This window comes from Canis lupus, chromosome 25 (assembly GCF_003254725.2).
Source record: "Canis lupus dingo isolate Sandy chromosome 25, ASM325472v2, whole genome shotgun sequence".
NCBI classification, from domain to species: Eukaryota; Metazoa; Chordata; class Mammalia; order Carnivora; family Canidae; genus Canis; species Canis lupus.
This window is the reverse complement of record NC_064267.1, coordinates 6,635,267-6,649,437: the sequence shown is the minus strand read 5'-3', so window position 1 is coordinate 6,649,437 and position 14,171 is coordinate 6,635,267. Positions and strand designations below refer to the sequence as shown.

General features: G+C 39.5%; 1 protein-coding gene and 1 long non-coding RNA gene across 8 annotated transcripts in view; one reads left to right on the top strand and one right to left on the bottom strand.

The window, feature by feature from the left end:
• Positions 1-14,171, bottom strand: part of STARD13 (StAR related lipid transfer domain containing 13) — a 511,253-nt gene that overhangs the window by 446,630 nt on the left and 50,452 nt on the right. The gene's annotated exons all lie outside the window — the stretch shown is intronic.
• LOC112669420 (uncharacterized) lies at positions 774-5,210 on the top strand. Its single transcript, XR_003142238.3, has 5 exons — positions 774-1,526; positions 2,135-2,344; positions 2,727-2,881; positions 3,033-3,154; positions 3,400-5,210. It is a non-coding gene; the product is annotated as an uncharacterized LOC112669420 (long non-coding RNA).

The following is a 14,171-nucleotide window of genomic DNA, read 5'->3' as shown; positions in this document are numbered from 1 at the left end:
TATATCCCAAACTCTATAAAGAATCCCTACAATAACACAGTAGAAATGTAAGCAAAGCACATGAACAGACAATTTAAAAAGCAAGAAGCACAAAGGGACAATGGCATATGAAAATATGCTTAATTTCACTAATTATCTGGGAACTGAAATGTAAAACAGTGAATGGCCATTTGAAACTATCAGATCAGCAAAACAATCTGTTGACACCAAGTTTTGGTGAAATGTTACACATTATTTGGGATTGTAAATTAGTGCAGCCTTCTTCAGAAGTAATTTGCCAGTATTTGATAAAGTTTAAATTGGACTATGGTTTGGCAATAATACTTCCAATTTATTGAGAGCCTGCCTCAGTAAACACTAGACATGTGTGCTAAGATGAACATGGAAGCACATTGATTGTATTTTTTTGTATTACAAAAAAGTGGGGAAAAAATGCTTGCTCTTCACTGGGTATTATATACAACTGATCAATCACTAAACTTTACTTCTGAAACTAATAATAAAAAAAAAAGCTTACCCTTAAATAAGAGATTAGGTTTTTTAAAGAATTTTTTTTTAACTTAAAGGAATATAGGGGCACCAGGGTGGCTGAGTCAGATAAGTGTCTACCTTTGGCTCAGGTCATGATCTTGGGGTCCTGAGATCCCCCCACATCAGGCTCCCTGCTCAGTGGGGAGTCTGCTTCTCCTTCCGCCTCTGCCCTCACCCCACTTGTGCTCACTCTCTCTCAATTAAATAAATAAAATCTTTTAAAAAATAAAGGAATATTAAACAACCTTAAAGCTAGATTTACCAATATTCACACTTCCACATTTCAAAAACAGTAGGTTGAGCACAAAAAGTAAATTGAAGAAAAATATGTAAAATACATCATTTATGTAAATTTAAAGAACATGCAAAATCATACATATATATATCCACTTATGAATAAGAACACATGGTAAAGGTCCTAAAAATCACATGGGAATGACCCATGCCAACTGAATTTAGGAGGTACCCTCTGGCAAAGGGAGGGATGCAGGTGGAGCTTTATTATATCCTCCAAGCCTCATTTCTTTAAAAACAAACACATGAACAAGCAAGGTCTGTTTCCAGCAACAATACTACCTAAACATCTTGGTTATCGTACAAGGTCAGATTATTTGTTGTACTTCCGATTGCTTCACTGTTTGTTAAAAATTACTCGTTTGATTTTGCTTTTTTCAAAAAAGAGATGGGGATCAAAGAATCATTTACCCTCGGGTACACAGCGCCTCAGTCACGGAAGTCAGTTCTCAGCCTCGAGCTCAGGGCCGAAATGCCTGTTGAGCGGGGCACCTGGCCAAGCCTGGCCGCTGGCCGGCGATGGGAGCGAAGCCCCTTGGCCTTCAGCTTGCAGCAGTGACGGACCAGGGGCCCCCTTCGGCCACTAGGAGTCATCCTAAGGGCTTACCCCGAGAGGCCCTCACTGGGGCTTTGGTGGCGTGGAAAACCCAGGGGTTGTTTGACGTTTCTTCTCTTTCTCTGTGTCTTCTCGGCAGGTCAAGGTAAGCGTGGGAAGGAAGGGGAGCAGCGGGTCCTTCACGCGGCCTGTCGGGAGGGCACCCGCTGGAGGGTACCTCGGGGCCCCCTGCACTTGTCCTGGCAGCCGGGGCTTAATAGCTTCCAAATTATTTGCACTTCTATCAACACCCATAATAGCTTTGAGAGGTAGATAGGAATCTATTCTGTAGGCAAAGAGGATGAGGGCAGAGTTGTGGGCACAAAGGAAGAGGGAGATGATGTCCTGAGGATGAGGTGAGGGGGGCAATGAGGAAGCCTAAGGGAGCACCCTCTCGGGAGCACTGGACGGCCTGCTGCAGTGTGGATGAAAGGACACAGGGGTCTCGGGAAGGTCCGTGGCCAGAAATCGTGGCACACAGGAAGTTGTAAGAGAAAAAGCATTGTGCTTGGGCTTCGCCCACTGAACTTCTGTGGGTGAGCCTTTGGTGGAACAGCAGCCTTCTAAACGCTTGAGGGGACGGCTTTGTGACGTGCCGGAGGGATGCTGCTTCTAAATATAATTGACACGGCTTTGCTGCCCTCCATTCGGGGTATCCATTTTCCACCGCATAATCTTCCCATTGTCCACACTGAGTTCTGTTTGGTTTGGCAGGACTCGCTGCTGGCGCCTTCCCCGGCGCGGCGTTCTCCGCACTCCGCCGTGCAGGGATTACTGAAATAACAACCAGCTTTCCCTCTCGTGGAACAGGAGCCAAGGGCGACACAAATTGTGAAATTTGTTTCTGGTTACCAGGAAAACGTAAAGAAATCCCAATGAAGCAAAAAGGTCGACAAAACTCTTTCCAACATTTGAACAAAAAAGGTATTTTTCGGGTCTTAGATTTATGGAAATCAATTCTCCAGCTCCCAGACAGACTTTCAAACCTCCTATTCTTTGCACTACGTTATTTAAACCCCCTGTAAATACCCTTAGTGGCTCTAATAGTAGCTCCATATTGTGCAAGACAGCCGCGGTCTGAAGACTTTCTTGAATTTGAAAGACAGAAGTTCCGTTTCTGGCACATAAACTTGAATTACGGCTGTGGTAAGACTACCAATGAGGCCCAGATTTTGACAGCTAGGCAAGCAGGTCATTTATTTGGAAAGACTTTGAATCCCTTCCTAGAGTAAAATGCAGCCCTTTATACCCAGCAGGCTTAGAATAAAAGCTTCTTCACTCACTTGATCGGTGTCCTGAATTTTAGGGTAAAGGAAGGTATTTCTGATAACTTGAAAATGGAGGAAAGATGGAAAAACTGAGCCTGGAAAGAAAGCCACCTGGTGGCTTGAAGAGAACATGGGTATCTGAAGCCTCCTGGATGAAACTTATAAAACCCATGGACATCCATCAACCAATCATGTAAGTAAATATTATGCACCAGACCCTGTACTAGGTCCTCAGGGGATAAATATGGCTAAGACACATTTATTCCCTTCAAAGAGCTTGGGGAAAGCAGGCTAGGTGGGAAGAGAGAATTAGTGATGATCTAATTGTGTATGTGCTTCAACAGCAGTGGGTTTAACCAGGACTGGGAACCTCCACACTCCCCCATTGACCATACATCTGCTCTGCTCTGGCTCTGTCAATGACTTCTGGACTACTGGGCTCTGGCACTTTTCTCCACCATGACAAGTAAGGAAACTCCTACTTCCCCAAACCAATCCTTGTGAAGGAACATTAACATGGAACTATTGGGCTCTTAATGGCATAGTTCTTTTCACTTTTAATAGCCCTCCCCATCTAGGGTGCCCTACCAGGGCCTCCCCTACTTGGTTTTCCTGTGGCAGAAAATTGCAAAAGTAAAGACACAAACAAAAAAGATAGTATGTGCAAATTCACTATGTCAATAATATCTTCCTATGTGTATTCTTGTTCAGTGTGTAACCTGATTGTCCAGTTATGCTGATTCAACACTACAAGACTGGAAAGGAGCTGAGTCATAGGAAAGCCAAGCACAGCTTCACCCTAAAACATCTACTCCCTGCATCATCCAAGCTTTGCTGCAGAGACTGGACCATTTATCAAGACTTCTCCACAGAGTGTTACTTTAGGGATCCTATTTTCTTTTCCTTCTGTCTAGCCCACCTTTTGGAAATATACCATATCCCCTGGCCATCAGACAAACCTGTATCTGCCTTAATGCAACTGTCTCATTCAAATTCTGCCCCAAAGAGTTCCTGGGCTGGGAGCTCCCAAAACTGGGGGCTGAACTTTTGAAAGCACATGAAACACCCATAATAGTCCTCACTTCAGAGGTTCACCTGGACCTCCCCACAAATAATCTGTTATTCAAATAAAGCAGTTAATAAACAGCCTAAATTTCTTCAGGCATTTTTTCCCCCTCTAGATCAGAAATAACTCTTCTGAGCAACTTGAAAATTCAAGTTGAGGTACCAAGTGTGAGTCTGAATGGGTCCTTTCTCTTTTTTTCAGAATTGCATTGAAGAGAATGGACTCTCCTAGATACTGGCATGCATTGGGGCTGGAGGTTAGGTGTAGAGATGAATGGAAATGGTCCCTGCCCTCATGTAGCAGATAGGAATAAGCATACTTCACATTTCTAGCTTCCAAATTATTTGCACTTATATCAACACCCATAATAGCTTTGAGAGGTAGATAGGTATCTATTCTGTAGGCAAAGAGGATGAGGGCAGAGTTGTGGGCACAAAGGAAGAGGGAGATGATGTCCTGAGGATGAAGTGAGGGGGGCAATGAGGAAGCCTAAGGGAGCATAAGTGGGCTTTCAATTGGCAAGTCTGAATGGAAAGAATCAGTGTGAGGAATGGCCAGAGCACAGCCAGGTAGGAGAAGGGAGAACTTCAGGCTGTGTTGGGAACTAGTCAAGTGTGGCTGATGTGAAGGGTATGCAGAGTACAGAGACTCTGAAGGAAGAGTAAGGTAAGGTCTCAGTCCAGGCTGATGAGTGTGAGTGCAGTAGACATGGGGAGACAACTGGGATGGGACACTCGGATCTGGGCTTGGGAGGGGTGAAGTTACTTTAACAGCAGGGTGACAAAGGAATTAGCAGAAGGGAGAGGAAAGGAGACAGAGACATTTCCAGTTACTATCCAGGCCAAAGTAAGAGGGGGAGATCTTAATAGAGTAGTGACAGTGGGTCCAGAAAGCTAGAAGTGTGAATGACAAGAAATGCACCTTATATCTACTTTTAAAGGTTCAGAAGAGGACTTTTAAATATTCGTAAATATATCTATTAAGCAGTCACATTCATTTGCACTAGTAGGATCCTATTTGTCAGAATCTCATTTGTGGGAACCAGTTACATTTTTAAAAAAATGAAGCAGATTGAAGCAGAGATACTCTGGCAAAAGAGAGGTGCTTGGGTGCCTGGAGCTGTGGCTTTCCTGGGTACACTCAGGCTTAGCTTGAAAAAAATCTCAGGTGATATTCAATATCTCCTAAATGCATTTTGTCTCTGTGGAAACACCATCTCTGTTTATGTTTTGTTTTATTTTGTTATAATATCGAACCTAGGAATGCCTGGGTGGGTGATTCAGTTGGTTAAGTGTCTGCCTTCAGCTCAGGTCATGATCCTGGAGTCCTGGGATCAAGCCCCACATCAGGCTCCCTACTTAGCGGGGAGACTCCTTCTCCCTTTTCCTCTTCCCCTAACCCCTGCTCATGTTCTTTCTCTCACTTGCTCACTCTCTCTCTCTCTCAAATAAATAAATAAAATCTTTTAAAAATAATATTAATATTGAACCTAGATTCTTTTGTCCTGTCTGTGACTGACCCTAGCCAAATATTGCTCTGTAAAAATTTCGGAATCAGGACTCAGGAAGATGTCTGGTCTCACTGAGACAGATTGGCCTTACTGTGCATTTTTGGCCAGCCAGCTGGTCACACTTTTACATGTTGGGAATGCAGCAATGACCAACAGAGTCCGTATTTGAGCTCGAGGACCTTATAAACTAATGGAGAGATATGCAACAAATACATGTGAGCAAATGACACGATTAGATATAATCAAGTGGCATAAAAAAATAAAATAGGGTAATGTGATTGAAAGGAAATGAGGTAGGGCAATCTGAGGAGGTGTTATTTGAACTGTGGCCTGAAAGACAAGAGGTAAATCCCACATAGACGTGGAAGGTGGAAATTTTAAATAGCAGGACCCCCAAATGCCAAGCCCATGAACCTGGAATCATTCAGTGTGTTGGAGGGTCAAAGTCAAGGCACTTGTGGCTGGGGAATGGTGAGTGAGTGGGAAAAATAAAGTAGATGGGGTTCTCCTTTGGCAAGGGGGAGATCTATAGGGCCTTATAGTTGGGGGGGCAATGAACGTGATTTCATTCTGAATATTTTTGGAAGCTGTCAGGGGAGTGGGATGATCTGGTTTGCACTGTTACAAGGCTTGCCCAGGCTGCTGTGGGGAAAATGGACTTTAAAGAAGCAAGAGTGGAAGAGAGAGACCAAACAGGCAAGAGAGGATGCTCATGGGCTACAGCTGACTCAATCAGAGAGTAGGCTTTAACTGAGTTAGAGATCTAGTTTGGAGGTAGAGTCAAGGAACTTACTGGTAGATTTGAGTGGGATGTTACAGAGCAAGAGTAATCCACAGGAACCCCTATATTTTGGTCTTGAACTATTTGGTGGACAGAGTGCCATTTACAGAGGATGAAAAGGCCCTAGATAGGAGTTGGCTTGGCCTAAAGCCTGGGTTGGGAGGATGGATAAGAATCAATAATTCTGCTTTGACTCTTAAGTAGCAGAGATTTAAGAAGAGATGCAGAGTAGACAGCTGGAAGCTGACGTTCAGAGTAAAATTGGGCAGGAGATACTGATTTTTAAATTTATTTATTTATTAAAGATTTTATTTATTTATTCATGAGAGACACACACAGAGAGAGGCAGATACAGGCAGAGGGAGAAGCAGGCTCTATGAAGGGTCTCCAGGATCAGGCCCTGGGCTCAAGGCAGCGCTAAACCGCTGAGCCACCCAGGCTGCCCTGATTTTTAAATTTAAAAGAGCAATCAATAGTATCTTTGAGTGCTTACTATGTACTCGACACCACTGGAAGAAAAATATTTCCCATTGTCAGAAAAGTGATTCTCCCTGAGAACTCCTTGAATAGTACAGAGCTAAGGCTTTGCCTTTGGGCAGGATAGTGAGATGGAACACCCACCTGTTTCTGAGAAGAGACTTTCCAGGGTAAGCATCTGGCATCCTCTGCAGAATGCCAGATCTTTGGCACAAGTTTGTCTTTAAAACAACAACACAATTAAGCTTCTGTGAAGCATGGTGCAGTGTAAATCCACCATGTTAGAGATATTGTCTTGACATCTAGGTATTGTTCCAAGAGCATCACACTGCATCCAAACAAAGGCCTTTCATTGTGGCTTGTGTTTAACCTCAGATGAAAATAGCTATGTGGGAAAACAAATTTCTCATGGGTTGTAAATACTATTCAGACTAATTAATACTTACTGTGTATCTATAGGATCTTCAAATATTAAATTTCTTTGAAACAACTCTTGATGCTGCCAGTCCTTAAATGAATCAGCTTAATGTTGACAATGTAGTACTGCCATTATTTATGTTATGTTGTGTTGTATTATTTAACATCTTCTAACTCTTCTGAGACAGATATGCCAAGCATATTAAAGACACATTTCTAACTAGAATTAGAGAAAGAAAGAAGAAAAGAAGAAAAAGAAAGAAGAAAGAAAGAAGAAAGAAAGAAAGAAAGAAAGAAAGAAGAAAGAAAGAAAGAAAGAAAGAAAGAAAGAAAGAAAGAAGAAAGAAAGAAAGAAAGAAAGAAAGAAAGAAAGAAAGAAAGAAAGAAAGAAAGAAAGAAAGAAGAAAGAAAGGACCTAAGGTGAAATCTATAGGGATAGGTAGTGTGCTGGTAGTTTTAGTGGTTAGCAACAAAAGGATATAAGACAATTAAAATTTTCTGCTTTCACACACACACACACACACACACACAATTTTATCATTCCTGGGCTGCCTTTCTCAAAATCTAGACTAGGAGAGTTTTGAGAATTGTTCTTTTATCTATCAGTCCATCCATTCATTAATTCACCACAAAGGGAGTGATGGGGAATTCTTTCAGTGATACACTTTTCAAGGAAGAGATATGGTATTTACCCATAAATTAGTTCATGCTTAGGTAATTAATAAGCAATTTCCTGGATATTAACAAGTAATAAAATATGTAACTACATGAATAACTGAATTGTGATGATGCTGCACAGGGAAAAGTACAAAGTATAATGAGAGTACGTAACAAAGCACCACACCTGGGTGGGACAAAGGGTGGGTGGGGAAAGGTTTTTTGAGGAAATGACATTTCATTTGAGACCTGAATGACAAGTAAAAGTGAACCATGAAAAGGAGCACTGGGTAAGGAATGAGAGGATGTAGCCCCAAATGAACTGTGGACCTCAATGTACAAACAGGATACATCCATTAAATAGTGTCATATGCCCTGAACTTACCAGTACAATTAGTATAGTTTCAAATGGAACTACAGACACAGAGTCTTTTTGTTCTTTGTTTACTCTGCTCTATTCCTGGCTTTTTGTTTTGTTTGTTTTGCTTTTGTTTTTCAATTTAGACCACCTGGGGTAGGCTCCTAGCTCCATAACCTAGTTGTGCAATCTTGGGTTGATACAATAGCATCATAACAGTTGCAAAGATTCAATGAGATGATAGTACCTAGCAGAGTAACCAGTGCATATTGGGTGTTCAGTAGCTTTGGTTTTCTACTCTTTGCATATAAGCAATCAGTGTACAAGCAAGGCTTGTAAACTACATAGCAAACAGATGACATCAGAGAATACTTAGTAGATGAAGAGGCATTTTACTTAGCCTTGAATTGATGAAAGGTTTTTTAAAAGTGTCAGTGATGCAGGAAACTGGAAAGAAGGGAGGTATGGAGAGCCATTATATTATGATGAAAGGTTCAGGAACAGGATGGTATGGCCATGGAAAATTCCAGTTACCACAATGCAAGATAAATGGAGGGTTGATTGAGGAATGAAGCTGCATAAGTATGTTGGAGTCAGATTATTTTCAACTCTGAATGATAAGCTAAAGAATGTTTATTTTATCTTACAAGCACTAGGGAGTCATTTGAGGTTTTGAATAAGAAGAGAGAATTGAATTAGACAACGTAATGGTACAGAATGGGTAAGGGAAGAGAGCATATAGAAGCATTGAAAATATTTAGCAGACTTTATCTAGGCATGATTTACGACAAGTATAGCAAGAAGGAATAGGTGGGAAGGGATTATAAACCAAGAACTGACTTTGTCTGGTAATGGGGGCTGAGAGCTGAGGAAGAGCTGAGAGGAAAGGATTATCTATAAATCTAAGAGTGGATAGAACCTAAGTGGAATAGTTAACACCAGTGGGGATGTCAGCAAGAGCCACTGTTTTCTGGGTCTCCCCTTTCCAGATGCCCCAGAAAGAGCTGAAGTAGACGTTAGCTTTAGAAATCCTATCTTAAATAGTTATGGAATGTCAGGGGAGGGGGAATGCTCATAGTCTGCTAAAATAAAGAGCTAGAATTTGGCTAATCTGTTTGGGCTATTTAAAAGGATGAGCTTGGCAATAATCCACATAAGGTTAAATGGTTAAAACTGTAGAAATCCATGAGATCAGAGCCTTGGACCCTAACATTGAGAGGATAGGAGTCAGAAAAGGAGGCAACTATAAAATGGACATGTAATCTGGGATTTAGGAGACCACCTAAAAACTGCACTATTATGAAACAACAAGGATTTTTTAAAAGATTTATTTACTTATTTTAGAGAGGGAGAAAGAAAGAACACAAGTGGGAGGGGCAGAGGGAGGAGAGAGAGAATCCCAAGCAGACTCCCCACTGAGCATGGAGCCCGCCACCAGGTTCCATCTCACGACCCTGAGATCATGACCCAAGCTGAGACCAAGAGTCTGATGCTTAATGGACTAAGGCACTCAGGCACCCGTACGAGGGCTTTTAAAGAGTTGAGGTGGCATGATGAAATGTGTTGTTTTGAGAATGTCAAATGCTTCATGGAAATCAAGAGAAGTGAGAGATTAATGAAGAGCCAGGAAATAAGGAAAACAAAATATAAAAGTATTGGTGCCTTCCAAAAGAATAGGATCAGTGGGAGCTAGAGTAAAAGGTTAGGCATTAAACAAATGTATATGCATATGTACACACATGTACACACACATACACACACACATACATTGGCCCTGGAAAGATAACACACACAGACAAACGGTTGCCTCTAAGAAGGGGAACTGAAAATTGTCCCTTTGGGACAAGAATGCGAGTAAGGCTTACTCTCTTTTATACTCTTGTGTTTTTTTGGATTTTGTACAAAGTACATATAGATTAATTCTACTAAACATAAATAAAACTATACTTTCAAAAATTGGTTGATGGTGAGGAAGATGAAGTGAGTGCTGACTCTGCTTTCAAAAAGCTTGACTACTAAACCAAAAATAGTGAGATGATATGTTTGCTAATTTTTATTTATAGACAAAGAAGAAGCATCTGATAGAGGAAGTGGCACATATGAGCCAAAACGGATGATAGCAGAAGAAGCAATACTCTGACAAAGCAGGTCATGCTCTGTTTAAAATCACCAGTGAAATAATTAAACCTCCAAAAGAAGCATCTCTTCCTCAGAGATGAGCAAGAAGGAAAGATAGGTGAGCAAAGATAAAGAGATCCTTTGCAGTGAAGGATTGTCAAGGGACATTTCTGACACATGATAAAGCTAAGTCAGTGGGTCACAACCTAGTAGGCCATTGTCACCTCTGTAGAGGAGGAGATCATTCATCCATGAAACTGAGATGTTGTGCTGAAGCAGAAGAAAAATCATAAATATTTATTGAAGCCTTGTATCAGTTTCTTATTGTTGCATAATAAGTCACCACAAATTTAGCAGCTTATTATGGTGTCCATTCATTATCTCACTGTTCTGTAGGTCAAAAGTCCAGATAGGCTCAACTAGGCTCTCAGCTTAAGGCCAAATCAAAGTGTCAGCCAGGTTGGGCTCTTACCTTGAGGTGCTGGAAAATATCTGCTTCTAAGTTTGTTTGGTTATTGGAAGCATTCAGTTCCTTGTGGTAGTAAGACTGAGGTACCCATTCCCTTGCTGGCTGCTGGAGAGGCCTCTCTCTGATCTTTATATGTGCTCCTCTCCATCTTCAAAGTCAGCAGTGGCTCATCAAATCCTTCTTGCGCTTGGAATCTCTCTGACCCCCTCCTCTGCTGCCAGCCAGAGAAAATTCTCTGCTCTGAAAGGTCTCATTTGATTAGGTAACTGATTTGCAACCTTGATTACATCTGCAAAATCCCTTTGCCATGTTGTATAACATAATCACAGGGGTAATGCCAAGGTGTGGAGATCATGGAAGCCATCTTAGAGTTCTGCTTATCATCAGAAAAATTTCTTAAGTGCTTACAGAGAACCAAGCACTATGTTAGGTTCTGGGCATTAATTTGAAGAAACCCCATGTGACTCTGGCTCTTACAGAGTTCATCTTCTTGGAAAACAGATAAGACAATGAATATGTAAAAATAAGGTAATTCAGAGATATGTTCTCTTAAGAAAATCAAGCATGGTGTTAGAAACTGGCGGGTGTGCATGCTTCTATTTTAGAACAAGGAAGGCCTCTCTAAAATGGGATTTGAGTTAACTTTTGAATGATATAAGGAACATTGTTCATGGGAAGAGCAAGGAGACAGTTTCCAGGGAGATGGAACTGCAACATTTCTAAGGAAGAAGGTTGGCATATGTAATGAGGAACAGAAAAATGATTGATGTAGCTGGACTGAACATTCCAGTTGTAAGTCAAAATAACAAGATATTCTAAAATGGTCCTCTCCCAGAAGCACTGACCATCCATTGACAGAGTTTACACTTGCTTAACTTCACTTCATTATTTAGCATATTTCTGTAAAAGTAAGACTGATCATCCTTAAAAATATATCAATTAACTCTAACAACACATATTTATTGAGCAATCTGTATATGCCAGTCACTAATCTAGTTGCAGGAATAAATCAGTGAATCAGTGAACAAAACCAACAAATGTCATTTTGACACTTATGTTGTTCCACTTTTATTGTAGTTGGAGTGATACAAGAAACAAAACAAACGGTGGACTGCAGTGCAGGGAGACAGAGCCCAAGCAGACCATGGTGATTTTGTTGAGTTGTAGAGACTAATACAAATCTGCAGGACAGCTGAAGCATTTGGGACTTTCAGGGCAGGATCCTAGAAAGGGGAGATCTGAGGACAGCAACAGCCTTAGGAATCTCTGCACAGGTTTTTGGTGAATCTTTGGCTTACTGCTAAATTTGCATTCAGAAAGAAAATCTTGTGAGTCCTGAAAGAGAATGTTTGCTTTAGGGCTGAGGGCAGAACAGGAGATAGAAATTACATAATGCTAGAAGACAGAATTCTGGCCCAGTTCGAATGGCAGACATCTCTGGGAACCTTGGGTATTAGTCCAGATTCTAAAAGCACCACACCCTATGAGTAAAGACCATATTCCAGATAAGAGCCATATCCTAAGAGTAAAGACAAAACTATCCCACACAAGCCCTGACAAAGAACCAAAACACATTTCACAGGACAGAGAATATTCCAAGTAATTTAATTGTTTGCCAGACAAAATATAACTCCCTCTAATGAAAGGCACTGAAAACCAGATTTCCTATAATATATTATCCACAGTATCAATGTTGAATGTACAATCAATTAATTACTGTACATGATAAAAAGAAAGAAAATGTGGTATAAAACCCAAGAAAAAAGACAGCCAAGACAGACCCAGAGATTACTCAGATGTTAAGGAATTAAGAAAGGACATTGAGCAAGATAATATAAATACGCTTAAGAATTTAATGGAAAAGGTGGAACTACTGAGTCAACATGAGGCGTATCAGCAGATAAATAAAAGCTGTTAAAAATGGAAAGGCTCCAAAAGTGTCACATTTGAAATGAAAAATCTGTTAGATGGGCTTCAAAATAGATTGTGGACTCTAGAAGAAAGAGTCAGAGAGGACAAACCCATAGAAATTATCCAATCTGAAAAAGAGAAAATATTTTTAAAAAGATGAACAGAACTTCAGGGGCCTATAAGAAGATATCAAGCTTTCTAACATACATGTAATAGAATTTCTCAAAGGAGAGAAGAGAGGGAAAAAGGAGTAGAGAAACAGGTAGTAAGATATAATGGAAAAAAATCTCAAATGTAGTGAAAAATATCAACCTACAGATTCAAGAAACTCAAAGAAATACAAAGAGAATGATACCAAGATACAGTACAGTAAACTGCTGAAAGTCACATACAAAGAGCAGATCCTAAAGGCACCCATACTACATATGTATATAAATGTTTACCTACAGGGAAACAATAGTGTGAATTGATAACTGGCGTCTTATCAGAAACAATGGAAACCAGAAGAAATCAGAAACAATGGAAACTTTTCAGAAATAATGGAAATCAGAAACTAGAAACATCTTCTAAGTGCTAAAATAAAAAAGAAATGTCAATCCAGAATTCTATAGCTAGTAGAGATATTCTTCAAAAATGAAGGTGAAGTTAAGACTTTAAGATAAATAAAAGCTGAGAGCATGTTGCCAACAGATAAGCTTGTTACAAGAGAAAAATGATGCCAAGTTGAAACTTGGATCTAGAGGGTGGAATAAGAAGTGAAAATGACAAATATGTAGGTAAATACAAAATAGTATCTTTTATTATCTCTTAATTTCTTCTAAAAATTACTGTTAAAAATAATAACATTTCAACTCAGATTATCCTATGTATAGATATTACTCGTATAACCCAAGAAATAGAGTAGATAAATGTAAACATACTGTTTTAAGTAAAGTAGTATAATATTGATTTTGTTTTAATTAATTTAATTTCAGAGATAATTCTAATTTAATTTTTGAAAATTTAGGCTACATTATCACAATTTTTAGAACATCTAAAAATATCTAGTCAAAATTATACATATAGATAAAAAGCCAATAGAAATTAAAAGAAAGTATTTCTTTAAATTCTTCCAAAAGAAATAGTAAAGAAAATAGAATGGAAGAGCAAAAATCAAGGCAAAATAAAAATAAACAAAATAATGAAAAAAATAGGATAAGTATAAAATAAATAATAAGAGATATGAACCCAACCATATCAATAATCACATTAAATGTAAATGTGCTAAACATTCCAATTGAAAGCCAGAAGAGTTAAAATAGACAAAAAAGCAAGGCTCAACTATATGCTGTCAACAAGAATCACACATTAAAAGACAGGTTAAAGGTAAAAGGATGGAAATGTACACTGTGCAAATAATACACATAATAAAGCTGGTGTGGCTATATTAATAGTATCTGAATTAGACTTTAAGAATAAGGATATTATCAGAGATAAAGAAGGAACTTCATAATCATAAAAGAATAAATTTATCAGGAAGATAAAACAAACTTAAATATGCATTCACTTATTAACAGACTTTCATAATGAATGAACCAATGATTGACAGAACTAATACAAATCCATAATCATAATTGGAGATTTTAATATCTCCTCTTTGTAATTTACAGAACAAATAAACACACATACGCAAAATTAGTAAGCATAGCAACTGGGAAGTTGCTATTAATCCATGTGACC